Genomic DNA, 18,805 nt, shown 5'->3' on the forward strand with positions numbered 1-18,805 from the left:
TCGAATCATGTTGTTTACCTGAAAGTAATATAATGTTAATGTCAATAAAAACAAAAACAAAACCAAACCCAAAAATATAGACCTTTTCCCCCAGAATCCCACCAACCAGATATTATGGCTGATATTTACATGAAATTCAGAGTGTGCACACACTCTCACAGACGCTTTATTCTCCAGTGACTCATGTGACGACCCCATGAGCAGGGTCTGCTAGCCCCACTGCATAGGGGAGGGGCGGAAACAGGAACACAGATAATGTAACTCACTCACCCAAGCTGTCACATTTGGTAAGTAGCAGAGTCTAGATTCAAATCCAAGCTACCTAGTGCCAGAGGTCTTGCACATCACCAGCGGGGCATAGCTGACGCTTGGTATATTTCCTTTCAACTTCTTTCACTCTCTGGAAAGTATACCACAATTTTATTACTTTCTAAAAGGCTATTTGAAAAATTAGTACTTGTCTTTCTCCAATTTTATTTTTAGCACTATTCCCAGAAGAGTTAAAGTTGTGGCTGTCTTCCCCTTGCTGCCTTTTGTTTTTTTCAAATGGTATTGTGTTTTCATTTTGTAACTTCTTTTTTCTTCCCTTTTTTTTAATGGAGGTACTGGGACTCAACCTGGGACCTTCTGCATGCTAAGTATGTACTCTACCACTGAGCTATACCCCCACCCACTCCACCTTTTTTTTATAATTTGTAATTTTGATATGCAGTCACCTCTCCACATCCATGGGTTCCTCATCCAGCGATTCAACCTACTACAGATTGAGAATATTTGAAAAAAATTTCAGAAAGTTCCGAAAGCAAAACTTGAATTTGCCATGCATTAAGCAATTATTTACATGGTATTTACATTGTATCAGGCATTATAACTAATCTAGAAATGACTTAAAGTATACTGGAGGATATGCATAGTCAGATGCAAATACTACGCGATTTCATAAGCGGGACTTGAGCATCTGCAGATTTTGGTATCTGTAGCGGGGGTACCAGCACCAATCCCCTGTGGATACCAGGGGACAATTGTAATTTCAAAAATTATAGAAAGTTTGAAAGAATAGTACAAGACACTTCCAGAACCCTTTATCTACATTAACCAGTTGTTTACCATTTGCTTTCTCATTTTCTCCCTTCATATAATTATTTATATGTGTTCATCCATTTGCCAGAACAATTTGAGATTAAATTGCAGACACCATGCTCTTTAATCCCTAAATACTTCAGTGCATATTTCCTAAGAACAAAGGCATTCGCATCCACAACCACAGTACAATTAGCAAACTCAGGCTATTTAATATTGTAACAATACTATTATCTAATAGTCCAGATTTAAATTAATCAGTCAGCTGTGTGTGTGTGTGTGTGTAGAATTTTTTTTCCCAGTCCAGGATCTAAAGCAGGATCCTGCATTGTTTGTAGCTGTCACATCACTTAAGCCCCTGAGGATTGTCTCAGTCTTTGTTTTTCTTTCTTTTTTTTATTGAAGTATAGTTGATTTGCAATATTGTGTTAGTTTCACGTGTACAACATGGCAGTTCAGTATTTTTGCAGATTATATTCCATTACAGCCTATTGCAAGATAATGGGTCTAACTCCCTGTGCTATACAGTATATCCTTGTTGCTTTCTTTCTTGACCTTGACATTTTTTATGATATAGATCAGTTACTTTATAAAATGTCCCTTGATTTAGGTTCTTTCTATTCTTTTTCTATGCAAATGTATATGTACATATTTTTTTTTAAATTAGGATCATACACTACTGCTGTGTTTTCAAACTTTTCACTGAAGTATAACACAAATACAGAAAAGTGAACAGATCCTAAGTTGGCAACACACGTGATGCCAACACCCAGAATAAGGGACAAAACAGGACCTGCCCCAGAAGCATCCTTGTGACCTCTGCCAGTCCCGAACACCCCCACCCAAGGGTAACCACTAATTTAACTTTAAAAATTTTTTTTAATTTATCTGTGTGTATGGGGGGGGGGAGGTAATTAGGTCTATTTATTTATTTATTATTTTTAGAGGAGGTACCGGGATCAAATCCAGGACCTCATGCATGCTAAGCATGTGCTCTACCACTTGAGCTATACCTCCCCACCTCAACTTTTAAAACAGAGATTAGTTTTGCCTAATTTTTTGCTTTATATAAATGGATTTGTACAGTGAATAAGTAATACTATTTTTGAGCCTGGTTTTATCACTTAAAAAGTCATGAATGCTTTTCTATTGAAGTGTCATTGAAAGTTCTTCCCTAGCATCGTATTTAATGGCTTCAGAGTATTTCATCCAAAAAGTAAATCATAAATTATCTGCCCTGCTGTGGGGCATGTAGCTTGTTTTCCATTTTTCTGTGTTATAAACCATCCTGCATGAACATCTCTCAAGTGAGAAGCAGCACAAGGCAGTGGTTAAAGCACAGGCCTCAAAGCTACCCTACCTGGGTCTGAATCCTGGATCTAATAGTCATTAGCTATGTGACCTCAGGCAAACTGCTTCAGGGCTCGATGCCTCAGTTTCCCCTTCTGTAAAGTGGGGGTGATGAGATGACAACGATAATGGTACCCATGTCACTTCTATTGTTATAAGGATCTAAATGTGTTAATACAAATATAGCACTTAAAACAATGCTTGGCACAGAGAAAATGCTCAATAACTGTTAACAACTATCACCAGGTATTTCCTACAAGTAAAAAAGAACATATTAAGTTGACCCTAAAAGGCATTCAATTTTTTATTTTTGTATGACATCTGCTGATAAAGTTACTGAGTAGGATTTATGTCACAGTATGATGAGGTGAAAAAGTCCCAGACTGGAAGGTATAAAAACTTGGGTCCCAGCCTTGGTTTGTTAGTTAAGGGGCTGCTGTGTGTCTCTGAAAAGTCTCTTGATGTCTCTGAGGCCCTATTTCCTCATATGAAGAATTGGAATAGCCACTGAATATTTTAGTGTAACGTTATTAGGCTGGTTTTGGGGTCATGCAAAACTGGGTTTCAATTCTGATTCTACCACTTACTTTCCTAAAAGCCTTGGATAAGTTATTTAACTTGTTTAAACCCACTCATAAGGCTGCTGTGAGGACATAAAGGTGCCTGGGAAATCCACACAAAGGGTCAAGCATATGTAGGTTTGCTATTGCTGTTATTATTATTGTTATCAACCTTTGCCTTGAATTAAAGTATGAGGAAATTATAAACTCCCAAGTGCTGGGTGTTTTTACTGAAGTCAAGAGCATGAGATCTTAAACAGAGGGATCTTTGGTGAAGGATGGTCAGGGTGAAACAGCAAACAACGGAAAATAAGGGTTTGTGGGAAAGGGTATAAATAAGAAGCAAAATGCTTCCAAGGTGGACCAGCCCTATTCCTGAACTTGTCTGATTCTGGGACTCACTTGGACAGTTTAAAAAAATATACAGACTCTCATCAGTGGGTCTGAAGTGGGGCCCTGGGATCTGTATTTTTAACAGATGCTCTAGGTTATTCTTATGATTAGGCAAGATTTGGAAACAGTAGATTCTGAGGAAAGTGGAAGAGCATGGACTTGCTCCTTGGGCTGTTTGGGAGGAGTCAGGTAACTCCATGTGGAAAGAGTCATCATCATTTACTAAGCATCACCTAGGTGCCAAGTACCAAGCTCAGCACGTTCCTACAATAGTCATTCAACTGTCACAGCAATCCTAAGAGACAGAGATCGTTGTCCTAGTTTCACAGATGGGCAAACTGAGGCTCAGAGAGTTAAAAGACTCTCCTGAGATCAAGTATAGCAAGATATCCAGGTGTCTCCGATTTCAAAAGTCTTAGGAACTACCCTAAACAGACTGGTCAGAACACTCGGCTCCATCCATGACGACAGGTTATCCATTATGCATGTAAGTCCACTTTGCTCATCGCTTTATAGTTTTCAGAGCACTTCTAAAAAATAGCTTTATTGGGGTATAATTTACCTACCATAAAATTCATCCACTTTAAGCAATGGTTTTTAATATATTCACAGAGTTGTGTAACCATCACCATGTTCAATTTAGGACATTTCCAACACCCCAAAAAGAAACCTTGTGTCCATTTACAGTCACTCTCCACCCTACCTCCCTCCAACCCCTGGCAACCACTCACCTACTTTCTGTCTCTATGGAGTTGCCTATTCTGGACGTTTCACATCAATGCAATCGTAAAATATGCAGCCTTTTGTGTCTGTCTTCTCTCATTTAACATAATGTTTTCATCCATTGTGTAGCATGTGTCAGTACTTCACTCCTTTTTATGGCCAAATAATATTTCATTATATAGTTTGCCACATTTTATCTATTCATTCATCAGTTGATGGACACTTGGGTTGTTTCTATTCTTTGGCTACTTTGAATAATGCTGCTATGAACATTTGTGTATAAGGTTTTCTGTGGACAAATGTTTTCATTTCTCTTGAGTATACACGTGGGAATGGAATTACTAGGTCATATGGTAATTCTATATTTAATCATTAGAGGAACTGGGAGAGTTCCTCACCAGCACTGTATGAGGGCTTCTTCCAGAACACTTGTACAAATACAAACAAGCCCATAGAGAGGGATCTTTACTCATGTCTTCCTGACGAAGACACTAAGGGGCAGAGGCAGGACGTGACTTCTCACAAGACACCCAGCTTGAGGGCTGGGCTCCAACCCTGGGCCTGCCCTCCTTCCTTCAGGAAACTTGACTATCAGGCCAAAACAGTCGGTGTTAGGGCTTTGAGAGGTGATGGGGTGATGGGCAGAGAGAAGGACTCTACAGGTACAAAGCCTTGGAATGGAGATGGAAACTTCTGGTTTTAGGGATGGAGACATCAGAGCCACTTCTGTTTTTATTTTATGAGGTGACAACTGGAGCCAGATTCTGACTAATTAATGATGATCAAAGTGCTCTGATGAGATGGTGTGCTCTGCAAACACTAGCAATGAATCACTCATGGCTGGCTCTTCTCATCTGGAGGATAGGAGGCTGCCCAGGAGTAAAAGAAAGGCCCTCATCTCCCCCTCAGCTCTTACAAGCCCAAGCCCCTCCTGCAGGATGCAGTCTCTCAATCCAGAAAATGGGACCAGATGTGAACTCTCACCCTTTTTGCTCGTAGGCCAGGACCTGGCAGAGAGAGGCTGGCGATCTGAGTCCTGTTCCCATCAAGGCAGCACGTACTTAAGCTGCTTCCATCAAACAATAATTAATAATAGTAACACCAACAGAGAGTTCAGAAGTCAGCAAACATTTCACATAAGAGACCAGATGGTAGATATTTCAGGCTTTGCAGGCCAAATAGTCTCTATCACACTAGTCAACTCTGCCATTGTAGTGTGAAAGCAGCAGAGACAATACATAAATGAATGAATGCAGCTGTCCAGGGACACTTTCCGTGTGGACACTAAAATTTGACTTCTGTGTAATTTTCAAGTGTTATAAAATATTCTTCTTTTGATTTTTGCCATACCACTTAAGAACATAAAAACCATTCTTAGCTATATAAAAACTATATAAAACTGGACTATATAAAAACAGGTGTTGCCTCAAAATGTTAAACATAATAACTATTTGACCCAGCAATTCCACTTCTCAGCATATACCTAAAAGACATAAAAACGTAAGTCCACACAACATGTGTACATCAAAGTATACAACTATTCAAAACAGCCAAAAAGTAGGAGAAAAACATAAATATCCATCAACTGATGAATGGATAAACAAAATATGGTACATCCATTCAAGGGAATATTGTTCAGCCATAAAAAGGGATGAAAACTTCATATATGCTACAATATGGATAAGCCATGAAAACACGCTAAGTGAAGGAAGCCAGACAAAGATGGCACATTGTATGATTCCACGGATGTGAAATGTCTATGGAGACAAAAAGCAGAGGAGTTGTTACCTGGGGCCGAGGGGCTGAAGGGACTGGGGGATGATGACTAAAGGGTTCTCTGGAGCATGATGAAAACATTCCAAAATTGATCATGACTGTTGCACAGCTCTGTGAATATACTAAAATCCACTGAAGTGTACACTTTCAGTGGGTGAGTTGTGTGGCATCTGAATTATATTTCAATAAAGCTGTAAAAAAGGAACCGCAGGAGGGGTGCCATAGTTTGCTGGCCCCTGACATGGCACACAGCTGTTTAGTTTCTCATAAAGCACCTTTCCTTGTGTTGTCACAACCAGCCACCTCTTTACCACAAAGCACCGTTCCTCATGTTGTCACAACCAGCCGCCCTTTGTCACAATTACCCCCTTTAATGGCTGAGAAAGCCAAGGCTCAGAGAAAGGACTGACTTGCTCGAGGACACAGGTAACCAGTGGTGAGGTGTAAGAGGAACCCGGGTCTTCAGACTCCCTGTCCAGTGCTCACTGCAGCACTGGCTTTCTCAGAATTACGTTAAGAGACCAGGCAAGCCACTCCTCAAAAAGCCCCAGGGGAGAGGAGATGACAGGAGGGGACCTCTCCCTAGACCTGTCCCTCTCTAGACCTGTTCTTCCCTGCTGTGCCTCCACCCAGCCATTCCCAATGCCAGCTTCCTCCTCTCCGCCCGGTGCTCCTCCCTGTCCTCTTCGCTCCTTCCCTTCCCAGAACCACTGAGCAAGGCTGTCCCTGCCCACATCTTACTCAGGGTGCAGGGAGGGAGGGAGGAGGGAGAAGGACAGGGCGGCTTCTCCATAAATTCAGTCCACAGGACATATCTGGAAGAGGGCTCCGAAAGGGTGAGAAACGGGTCTAAGGTCACACAGCTGATATCTGACCTTTGATTTCCTCAATATTTTTGAGAATGAAGAGAGAGAGGGTTTGGGGCTAGGGTAGGGTCTGAGGTGAGCCCAGCTGCATCCCATTCCTGATTTTTTTCCACACAATGCCTCCCCCTACAACTTCCTTCTACTTTCATATCTTCAAAGGCACCAACCTCTACAAGAGGGCTTGGATAGAGTATCCTGTTTTTAAAATATTAATAGTAGAAAAATCAGAAAATACAGATAAAGGATCACCTTGGTCTCACTCCTTGGATATGAACATGGAGGTGACCACGGGGACAATTCTGGGTGGTTTTGGAGCCAGCTGCCTGGGTTCAAATCCTGGCTTCATCACTTAACCACCTATGGGACCTCCAGCAGCTCATTTCACCTCTCCAAAACTCAGTTTCTTCACCTGTAATGTGGCAATTATAATGGCACCTACTCAAAGAGTTGTGTGACAATTAAATGAGGCCATAAGAAGCACTACAAACAGTGCATGGCCTGTAGTAAGCACGCAATACATCGCTGCATTTTCCCAATGTTTTCTTTCATATATATTTTTTCCTACAAAAAAGAGATCATTCCACAAATGAACTTATTTACAAAACAGAAACAGACTCACAGACATAGAAGACAAACTTATGGTTACCAGTGGGGGAAGGGAGTGGGAAGGGATAAATTGGGAGTTCGAGATTTGCAGATACTATTATATATAAAATAGATAAACAACAAGTTTCTACTGTACAGCACAAGGAACTATTCAGTATCTTGTAGTAACTTATGGTGAAAAAGAGTATGAAAAGGAATATATGTAAATGTATGACTGAAGCATTATGCTGTACACCAGATATTGACACAACACTGTAAACTGACTATATCCTTCAATTTAAAAAAAAAAGAGAGATCATTCCATATCCACCATTTTATAACATGGATCTCTCCCCTCCTCTTAACTGAATTATTAACATCTTTCCATACATAGCCTTAGAAATCCTTCTATAGAACATCTTAACATAGCACATGTAGTATTCCAGCCCCTGAAGTGGGACATTTGGGTGTGATTCCCCACCTCCCAAACTCTTTTCTCCTTGTCTTTGACCAATTACTGCTACAAGAAAAATTCCTAGGGAATTTGCCGAGTCAAAGGGTATGCAGGTGCTTAGGGCCTCCGGCACGTAACTGTCAACCTGCACCTCAGGAAAGTTTACAACTAGTCTCACTTTCACCAACTTGGAAAAGTCCCCGTGCTCTCCAATGCCTTGTCTCCTCTTATCATCTAGAAATATCATTTCCAACTTGACCTAGGAGAAGTACTATTTGCTGTCTTATTCTGATTTTGCTATCCAAGCTCTTCCTAAAGGAACTCAGTTTAGGCATCTGCTCAGACCTATGATTCCCTGGGTGGCCCTGGACTGGTCACCAACCTCTCTGAACCCCAAGTCTCAGTTATAATCCCCAAACAAAACCTGGATTTCTTAAATGAGATAATACATGTAAAAATGCAACCCCAGGCCACGTTCTCATTATGTGAAACATGGCTGGAGGGATTTCAGAAACAAGGATGGTATCTCAGGAGAGCCCTGTAGGTAAGTGGTGCACATGGGGAAACTTAGGCCCAGGAGGGGGAAGTCTTCCCAGGAAGAAAAGTCAGAAATATCTAACAGAAAAATGGATGAAGAACATGAATAGGCCATTTAGAGGGGAAATCTAAATGTGTGCTAGTATGCAAAAGAGGTGTTCAAACTTACTAGTTATCAGGGAAATGCAAGTCAAACAATGAGGAGATACCACTTCACAGACTAGCAAACATCAGAAAGCTGGTTAGCACCAAGTGTCAGTAGGGTGTGGGGAAATGGGGCTCTCATGCACCAGTGCTGAGTATAGACCAAGACCCTGAAACCCAGCAATCCCACTCCTAGGCAAACATCCCACGGACCCTCCCACACAGCCCAGGATGTTCACTGTAGCTGTTGTCTGGGGTACCTGGGAGCAGGAGATAAACTGAATGCCCCTCACTGGAAACAGATATGCAAAATATGGTGAAAGTACACTATGGAATAATTAAGCAGCTTTCAAAACAATGAAACAGACCAAAGTCAACAAACAAAACCTGTGGACCAAATCTGACATGTCACCTGTTTTTTTTAACAGCTTGGCTCATGAGCTGAGAATGATTTTTACATTTTTAAATGGTGGGGGGGAGAGAATATGTTATGACACATGAAAATCAGATAAACATTTATTCTCTCACACCGCTCCTGTGTGTCAGGAATTCAAGAATGGCTTGACAAAGAGGTTCTGGCTTGGGATCTGTCCTGAGGTTGCAGTTAAGATGTTGCTAGGGCTGTAGTCATCTGAAGGTTTGACTCGGGCAGGAGAAACATTCAAAATGGTTCACTTACACAGCTTGCAGTTAGTACTAATTGTTGACAGGAGGCCTCAGTTCCTCTTAGACCACTCCATAGGGCTGCTTGAGTGTCCTCACAACATGGCAGCTAACTTCCCCTAGGGTGAGTGATCCATGAGACTGCAAAGAGGATGTTGCAATGTCTTTTATCAGCTAGCTTTGGAATTCGCACATTCTTATCCTTGCAATATCCTATTTGTTGAGTAGTGTCAGCTCATTCAATGCAAGAGGGGACTGCTCAAAGATGTGAATACCAGGAGATCCACTGGGAGCCATCTTGGAGGCTGGCTACTACAGTAAGAAACAGAACGTGATCTATAGCAGGATCTCTTTTAATTAAAAAATTAAATTCACATTCACATGAAACAACACCACACATTTGTCAAAGTAACATACAAACTCAAAGGTACTTATTGAACAGAGTCAGGGAGGAGGGTAATAGGAGTGGAGGAAATAGATAAAAAGAAATGAATGAATGAGTGAATTAATAAACCCAGGGAAAAGTCTTACATAAACCAACTATGAGAGTGGGCTGTGAATTGAGATGATTAATTCAACTCTCTTTACTTAAGATCCCACCCCATCCCCCCCAACAAAGGGAAAGAGACTGAGAAAACAGTTTCCTTGTCCAAGATCACAAGAACCCAGTCTCCCTAATCAAATCCTGCTCTCTCTGGCTGACACGCCTCATTCAATTTATGGTTGACCTGCAAGGTCTTCAGAGAGCTTCAGTTCCTGGCTAAGTAGAGAAGATTTTTGCCTACGGGAAGGGGTGTGGGGACAAGCAAAACAAGCTTGGGAGGAAAAGACCTAGTTATTACTGAAATAGTGGTGCTGGAAGATTGCTCACCCATCCTGCCGGGGTTCTTCCTTCTCTGGAGATAAAGGGCTCTCAGAGCACAGAGCCCTGTGCACACCCCCAGGTCTAGCCTGTTGGTGGTAGGAGAATCAAAACTCTCATTTCTTTAAAAATACATCCTCTGAAATGTGACAATGAATATATGTATGTTCATGTATAACTAAAAAATTGTGCTCTACACTGGAATTTGACACAACATTGTAAAATGACTATAACTCAATAAAAAAAGTTAAAAAAAAATAAAAATACATCCTCTGGCTCTCAGCCTTGTGATTTCTTTGATTTCTTTTAATCTTCATAAGCTCACCATGCAAGAACTGTTATTTCAAGATGCCCAGAGAAGTGAGTTGAATAGACTGTTTTTAACTGCTTTACCTCCCTGTAAAGTCATTCAATCACTTATTCATTTCTTCAGCAAATACTTATTGAACATCTCCTATGTGCCAGTACTGGGGGTAGAGCATTGAACAAAATAGGTGAAGCCCCTGCCCTCATGAGGGATAGGAGTAGTGGAAACAGACATTAGACAGTAAACAAAAAAATGTGACATATAAATTAAAATAGGTTAAAGAGAGAAAAGTTATGTTATCAGGGAAGTCTTGTATTTGAACCGAGACCTGAAGGGTAAGTAGGAGCCAGACCAGTGAAGAGCAGTTCTGGAGAATAAACAGCAGGTATAAAGGCCCTGAGGTAGGAATAAACTTGTGTTTGTGGTGATTAGGGCAGCAAGCAGGGCCCAGATCAGATAGGTCCTTGTAGCTATTTGTCAAAAGATTTGGGGCTTTATTCTGATTGTCAGGTGGAACTGACTCCATTATCAGCTATATGGCTTCTGAGCTTCAGTTTACCTATCTATAAAGTAGAGTTAACAATAATTCATTCATTGTGGTAGGCAGCCTCTAAAGTGCCCCCAAGAATTGTGCACCCTGGTATTCGCATCCCATGAATGTGGGCTGACTCACTTTTAATCAATGTATTGTGGCAGAAGTGATGGTGTAACTGTTTCCTCTTCCAGCTGTAACAAATCACCAGAAACCTAGTGGCTTAAAACAGCACAGATCTATTCAATATATTGCAGTCCTGGAGGTCAGACATCTAAATGGGTCTCGTTGGGCAAATCATGGTGTTGGCAGGGCTCTCTTTCTTTTGGAGACTCCAGGGGAGAATCTGTTTCCTTGTCTTTTCTGGCTTCCTGAGGACACCTGCATCCCACAGCTCATGGTCCCCTCCTCATAACTTCAAAGTGCATCACTCCAACCTCTGTTTCCACTGTCACCTCTCCTTTTTTGTCACCTACAGTCCTGCTTCCCTCTTTCCTTTTTAAGGACCCTGTAATTTCATTGGGCTTATGTGGAAAACACAGGATAACATCCCCCATCTCAAAATCCTTAACTTACTCACATCTGCCTTGGTCTTGTAAGGTTAACACAGATTCTAGGGATTAAGACATACACCTCTTTCGAGGGCCATAATTTTGTCTGCCCAGATGGTACATCATTTTTGCAATTAGGTAATAAAAGACTGTGGCTTTTGTCTTGAGTGTTTTTGTTCCCTCACTTCTTTCTCTTTTTTCTTTCCTTCTTTCTTTCCTCTTTCTTATCACTTTGGGGGAATCCAGCTGTCATGACATAAGGCAGCCCTGTGCAGAGGCCCATGTGACTAGGAACTGAAGCTACCGGCGAATAGCCACTGAGGAGCTGAGGTCTGCCAACAATGTTTGGGAGATTGGAAGAGGATTCACAGCCCCAGCCAAGCCTTGAGATGGCTACAGCTCTGGCCAACAGCTTAACTGCAGCCACGTGGGGAACCTGAGCTTGAACCACCCAGCCAAGCAGCTGCTGGAATCCTGAACCTCTGAGAGCAGGTGAGAGAATAAATGTTTGTGGTTTACAGTGTTAAGTTTTGGGGCAATCTGTAATGCAGTAATAGGTAACAAGTAGATTCATTCATTTGTTCAGCAAACATGTATTAACTATGTGCCGAGTTGTTTGAGGTGCTGGAAACACAATAGTGAATAAAGCAGAGAGAAATCCCTGCTCTTAGGAAGTTTACATACTCCTGGGGGAGGCAGATAGCACACATAATAAGTCAGTAAGTCATATGCTATGTCAGAAGGTGACAAATGCTGTGGGAAAAAGTAGGGCAGGGTAAGGGAGACTGGCTAGTCAAGGAGGGCTTTGCTGAAAAGGTGCTTTTGAACAAACACTTGAAGGAGGGGAGGGAGGGAGATCACACTCTTCGTGGGGAAGCATATTCCAGGTAGAGGGATCAGCAAGTGTAAAGGTCTTGTGGCAGGACCGTGCCCAGCCTTTCAAAAAGGCAGCTGGCAGGTCAGTGTGGCTGGAGTGGAATGTACAGAGGGCAGAGTGGCAGCAGGTGATTAGAGGGATGAGGTGAGGATGAAAGTAGATGATGCATAATCTTTTTGAACCTAGTAGTTGCTCAATAAAGCTTTTTTTCTTTAAGAAATTATTTTGTTTTTTAAAATTTTGTGAAATAATCTCATATGCACACACAAAAAGGAAAAATAACATAATGAATACCCATTTAACCACGACCCACTCTAATAAATAAAACTCAACAGCTATGGTTGAAGTTTCCTATGTACCTCCTGCTATTCCAACCCTCTGCCCCAAACATTATCCACTGAATATAATGTTGATCATTCCTATACATGACTTTATATTTTTACTCTATATGCACGTAAACAATCCCTGGCACCACTTTCAGGATTCAGATATATCTATCTGGTAAAGGATTAATATTCAGAATATATAGAGAACTCCTAAAATTCAACAACAAAACCAACCTGATTCAAAAATGGACAAAAGAACTCGAAGAGACATTTTTCCAAAGAAGAGATACTAATTGCAAATAGCACATGAAAATATACTCAACATCACCGATCATTAAGGAAATGCAAATCAAAACTACAACAAGATACCATATCACACCCATTAGGATGGCTACTATCAAAAGAATAGAAGACAAGAAGTGTTGGTGAGGATGCAGAGAAACTGGAACCCATGTGCACTGTTGGTAGGAATGTAAAATGGTACAGCAGCTGTGGAAAGTAGTATAGCGGTTCCTCAAAAACTTAAAAATTGACTAAACGTAGGACCCAGCAATTCCACTCCTGGGAATGCACTCCAAAGAACTGAAAGCAAGGACTCGAAGAGATACTTGTGAAACCATGTCCACAGCAGCACTATTCACAAACAGCTAAAACATGGAAGCAACCCAAGTGTCTGACTGATGAATGGATTAGTAAAATGCAGCATATGCATACCATGGAGTATTACTCGACCTTAAAAAGGAAGGAAATCCTATGCTACAACATAGATGAAACTTGAAGATATTATGCTAACTGAAATAAGCCAGTCACAGAAAGATAAATACTATATGATTCCACTTATATGAAACATTTAGAATAGTCAAAATCATAAAAACAGAAAGTATAGGTGATTGCCTGGTGTTATAGGGATGAAAGATGGTGATGGCTGCACACAATATGAATACATTTAATACCACTCAACTAAAGACTTAAAAATGGCTAAGATGGTAAATATTGTGTTATGTGTATTTTACAACAATAAAGAGAAAAAAGCAAATCTATCATATATTATATAAACTATTTGCTTTTTTTACTCAACATGTTATTTCTGAGATTTTTCCAGTGTGCTCTGAGGCTCTAATTCATTCTTTTCCACTGCTGTATAATGTTCCATTGCATTTAATATATTACAATTTATTAACATAATAAAATGTTTTAAAATAATAATCATGCCATTATCACACCCAACAAAATTATCAGTAGTTTTTTTAGTATTATCTAATACTCAGTCCACATTAAAATTTCCCCAACTGTCTCAAAAGTGCCTTTTTACAATTAGTTTATTCAAGTCAAGATTCAAACAAGGACTATCCAATGGATTTGGCCCTTATGTCTTTTAAATCTCTTTTATTCTAAAACAGTCTTTCTTCTCCCTCCACCCATACCACAGATTTCTTGGAGAAACTGGGCTATTTGTCTTACATACTGGATTTATCTGGTTGCTTCCTGTAATGTCTTGATCAGATTGTTTTTCAGTGGGGAGAGAAAGGGAAGGACAGAAGACTGTCATGTCACATGGAGCCCAGTGATCAAATTTAGTGTCACCAACAGAGTACAAGCCTATGCGATGGGCCCCCTGATACGGTGTAATAGGAAATAGATAACATGACCTATGCAGTATTTAACCAAAAGTGACTTTCTTGAATTTAATCATGAAGAATAGGACAAATTCAGGTTTTGGAAACTTCTACAAGACAACTTGCCCAGACTCTTCAAAAATGTCATGAAAGAAAAAATGAAGTAAACATCGACCAGGTCCTGGATCACAAACAAATCTACAGCTGTACAGGAAAGAACAAGAACAACTGGGGAAATTTAAATATGGAATAGTATATAATTAAACTGTATTTAAATACATCAGTGTTGAGTGTCTTAGATGTCATAATGGCATTGTGGCTGCAGGGGAGAATGTCCTTGTTCTTAGGAGAGGCAAGCTGAAGTATTTAGGGATAAAGTGTTAGGATATCTGCAAGTGCTCTCAAATGGTTAAGTGAAAATAAAAATAAAAATAAAATAAGTGTAAAAATAATCTGGCAAAGTGTACTGACAATTAGTGAATCCAGGGGGAAGGTATAGCTCAAATGGTAGAGCGCATGCTTAGTATGCATGAGGACCTGGGTTCAATCCCCAGCACCTCCTCTAAAAATAAATAAATAAACCTAATTACCCCCCACGCCCACCCTAAAAAAAACAGAACTTAAAAAAAAAAAAGGACAATTAGTGAATCCAGATGAAAGGTATATGAAGGTTTGTTGATTGCACAGTTTTAAAATGTTTCTGTTGGTTTGAAATTAAAAGACCCTTTGAGTGCAGGAGCCATGGGTGGAGGTCCGGAGAGTCAGTATCTCATCATTTCGATGCTGCGAAATTCCAGAAATTCCAGCATCGTTTAAAGGAGAGAAGGAAAATGAAGAGAGGAAGGCTGGCAGCAGGCTCGCCTGGTGCAAGCTCTGCAGCCTCCCGGGCGCCCTCTGCGGTGCGTCACTGCCCCCTGGTGGCCACAGGCCTGAATGCGGCGCCCAGGGCCGGGAGATCAGGATGGCTGAGTTTGAACAAACTGGATAAGGATGTTAGATTAAAAAACAAAACAGAGCATTCCTTGAAAGTAGCTGTATTTTTGAGAATCTACATCAGTGGTTCTCAAAAGTGTGGTCCCTGGACTATAAATGTCAGCATCATCTGGGAACTTTTTAGAACTGCAAATGCTCTAGGATCAGATCTGCTGAAACAGAAAAATAGCAGGCTAGGACACAAAAGTCTGTGTTTTAACAGTGCTTTAAGAGATTCTGATGCATGCCAGTTCAATTTTGAAAACCACTGTACTACACAATGACCAAATCTCCTACTAATTCAGTGATAATTAAAAACAAATGTCTATTTCCCTAGCCACAACCTCAACTTGTATTTGAGAAATAACAGCAAGAAGAGCCTGGAGAATGCCTGGTATGGGGACAGTTTTCCCACCCAACATCGCTCCTTGAGGTAATAGCCTCTAGTATGAACTAGAGGCATCCAGATGGGGTTGGCAATGTTAAGGGTAGGCTCCCTTAGCCTCTCCACCCCTCCAACATCAAAGTATGTGGTGAAATTAGAAAATAAACTCAAAAGTGGAAAAGGACCAAAAACGTTGTCCCTGACAGCTGATGTGGCCTGGCTGGAGGTGGGAATGGGTGGGCATGGAGGAAAGGGTTCCTGCAGCTTGTGTGGGACTCCTCCTAACTGAGCACCTTTGAGCTCTCAGGAAGGGGGTGCTTTATTGGCTCCTGCCCCTCTCTCTGTCCTTTGTCTTTCTCTCCCCATCCCTTTCTACTGTCCTCTCATTGTCTGCACACTAGTTTCTGGACAATTTCTTCTCACCTATATTCCAATTCATTAATTCCAGCTCCAGCTTTTTACTCCTCACCTTTTTACAGCTCCTGCATCTCCAGCTGCTGACTCATCAACATGAAGGACACAGAGGTCACACCTCCTTGCAAGCTTCAAAGGACATCAGGTTCTCTCGTTCCCTCAGTAGCAGAAGGTGGGGACCCTGGCCCATTGTCCTCTGGTTTAAGCCAGGGTCATGGATGCACCTTCACCCCTCCATTGACCCCTCAAAAAGAGAGTCAAATTGCCCACTGTGATTCCTCAACTGGGTGGGAGAACTCCAGAGCAGGTCTCATAAATCCAGCTGCATTTGTGGGTGCTGAGGGGGCCCCTCGAATGTTCTTCTCCACCTTTTGAATTAACAAAATATTTTTTGTTTTATTCATGACCTAGTTAGATACCTGTGGGGTTTTAGTTTTTACCATTCTTCCAATGTTTACTCTTTAAAGGTAAAATGTCTTTTTTCTTTGGCTGCTTTTGATGTTTTCTAGTTCTAGAAATGTTTTTCAGTCCTTTTAGAATGATGTCCCTAGGAATGACCATCTGTCCCTCTGGGAGAGGAGGCACCCAGAATGTTCGGTTTACCTCAGTGAGTTTCCTTTCTCTCTGGCATCTTGGATCCTCAAGTCCAGAGCTACCTTGGTAGCTCTCCAATGCCTTCAAGCTTATATATTTGTATTTTATCCAGCTTCTAGCTATTTCTACAGGAGCGTTAGTTTACTACAAGCTACTCTGTTATATCTAGCAATGGAAGTATCACTGACCTGGGTTTTAAGTCCGTACATTTAAAGACCTTTTTATAACACTTTATACAATTAATTATTTAATTTATCCACATTTTACTACTTTCTCTGGGCTTTATTCTTTCTTGTATCTCTAACCATCCACCTGGGATCATTTTCCTTTTGTATGAAATAGAGCGTATAGAATTTCCTTTAGTTAAGGTCTGCTCGTGATGAAATTCCTGTTTTTAGCTGTATAAAAGATACATTCTTGAAAGATCTTTTCTATATACAGAGTTCTAGATTGACACATATTTTAAGCACAATGAAGATTTCATAGCTCATTCATATGAATTCCAGGGATGCTCTTGGAAAGTCAGCTGTTACTACTTGAAGTCTATTGATCTTTTTCTCCCAATTGCTTTTAAAATTTTATTTTCCTTTTATATACTATTCCTTCACCATGATGTATCTTTTGTGGACTTATTTTTATTTATCCTCTGAGTTTCGTTGGGTTTCTTAAATCTATAGCTTGGTATGTCTTTCTTATAGCTTTCTCTATATTTTCCTTCTGGGAATCTGATTAAATTTACGTTGGGTTTCCTACACAATGATTTAATGTTTTACACTTTATCTTCTATACTTTCCATCTCATTGTCTGCACACTAGTTTCTGGGCAATTTCTTCTCACTTATATTCCAATTCATTAATTCTCTCTTCTTTTATGTTTAATTTGCTGTTAAACACATAGCTATTGTTTTTAAAATTATATCTTTTTTTAAGTTCTATTTCTTTTCAAATCTGATGTCAGTTTTTTAAGCTTTGTTTTTGTAGATATTTTCAACCTTGTCTTTTATCTCTTTTAAAATACTAAGAATTGCTATTTTATACTCTTTCTCTGATAATTCCAATATATGAAATGTTTGTGTCTGTATTTATTGTCTATTATTCCTGCATGTTCTCTTTCATAATGTCTTACTTCCTTATGTATCTGGTTATCTTTGAGAATATGCTGGAAGTTATTTTTTTTTAAAAAGGAAGTATGTGTGAATACCCTGAGGTATGAAATGATAACACCATTCTCTAAGGATCATTTTTGTTTGCTTTTGCCAGGTACTGGGGCCCACCACTAGATCAATGTTATAGAGTCTGAAGGCTGAGGATCTCTACATCTCCAAGTCAACCTGAATTTGGGAGCACATCTATGCCAGGGCTTATCTCCAGTTCAACATTTTCTTGAGGGTGTCTTCACTTGGGGTCTCAGTTCAAATGTGGGGTGATTATTTAGGCTCACAGCTTTCAGGACTTTTACACTTATACGCCTTATATTGCAAGTCTACCAGCCTCACAGCTGGGTTTCACAGGTGTTTCTTTCCACCAGCAAATGCCTTCAAGCAAAAGCAGCTTTGAGCACTAGGATTATTACTTAGTCTCTTGCTTCTCCTAGCGTTTAATCCCTAATTCTTCACTCTCTTGCTAGCTCTTTGGAATGCTTTTCTTTTTTCAACATTTCATCCAGCTTACGTCATTTTCCATAGAAGAGTTGGCCCTAGTTACGTAGACCACAATTACCATGAATGTAACCCTTCACTCAAGACTTCGTTACTCCCCCTCCAGCCTACCTGCACAGGACCTTTCCTCTCACTAGGAATGGAGCAGGCAGGAGGAGAGAGGAAGAGATGGTGTTTCTGTTTTTACGAGCTTGTTTCGGGGGGAGTAGAAACCTACAGCTCCTCAGGTTAAGCCACGGTTTTGTTTTGTTTTGTTTTGTTTTTCCAGAGAGAGGAGATATTGTTATCTTAAGTTTCTCCACTTACCTAGACCACCTCATATGATTCACCGTATCCCCAAACTGTCCAGTAGGTCTCGTGATGGGAGATGGCAGTTTCCAGCCACTGGGCAGAGTGCAGGAAGAGGGGAGGGGTCCTGGCCTGGGCTGTGCTAGCCGTGGGGCGGGGGTGCTTGGTGGTGGCTACGGGAGGAGGGCAGCTTGGCCCCAGAAGCAGGGTGCTGCGCAAAAGTCGCACGCCCAAGGTCTTGCCTCCTCTGCATTTGCTCAGAAAAGAGCGAACACCAAGCGATGCGTACACGC

The 18,805-nt window shown here is 40.8% G+C and overlaps 1 protein-coding gene and 1 long non-coding RNA gene across 3 annotated transcripts in view; one reads left to right on the top strand and one right to left on the bottom strand.

Annotated features, from left to right (window-relative positions):
• The window catches only part of LOC141578663 (uncharacterized), a 48,825-nt gene extending 32,672 nt beyond the window's left edge, over positions 1-16,153 (top strand). Inside the window, exons 2-4 of the long non-coding RNA XR_012509253.1 lie at positions 11,630-11,875; positions 15,512-15,607; positions 16,039-16,153. This is a non-coding gene — a long non-coding RNA (uncharacterized LOC141578663). The remainder of the gene's footprint in view (positions 1-11,629; positions 11,876-15,511; positions 15,608-16,038) is intronic.
• Positions 1-18,670, bottom strand: part of CDH3 (cadherin 3) — an 87,009-nt gene extending 68,339 nt beyond the window's left edge. Inside the window, exons 1-2 of one of the 2 annotated variants that reach the window (XM_074370527.1) lie at positions 18,531-18,661; positions 271-400 (exon numbers count right to left, since the gene is read on the bottom strand). The gene's annotated coding sequence lies outside the window, so the exon portion shown is untranslated. Of the gene's footprint in view, positions 1-270; positions 401-18,530 lie in introns of both variants that reach the window. The other variant, XM_045522289.2, reaches the window with a different exon arrangement.
• Positions 18,671-18,805: the final 135 nt, after the last annotated feature.

This window comes from Camelus bactrianus, chromosome 9 (genome assembly GCF_048773025.1).
Source record: "Camelus bactrianus isolate YW-2024 breed Bactrian camel chromosome 9, ASM4877302v1, whole genome shotgun sequence".
In the NCBI taxonomy this organism is placed as follows: Eukaryota; Metazoa; Chordata; class Mammalia; order Artiodactyla; family Camelidae; genus Camelus; species Camelus bactrianus.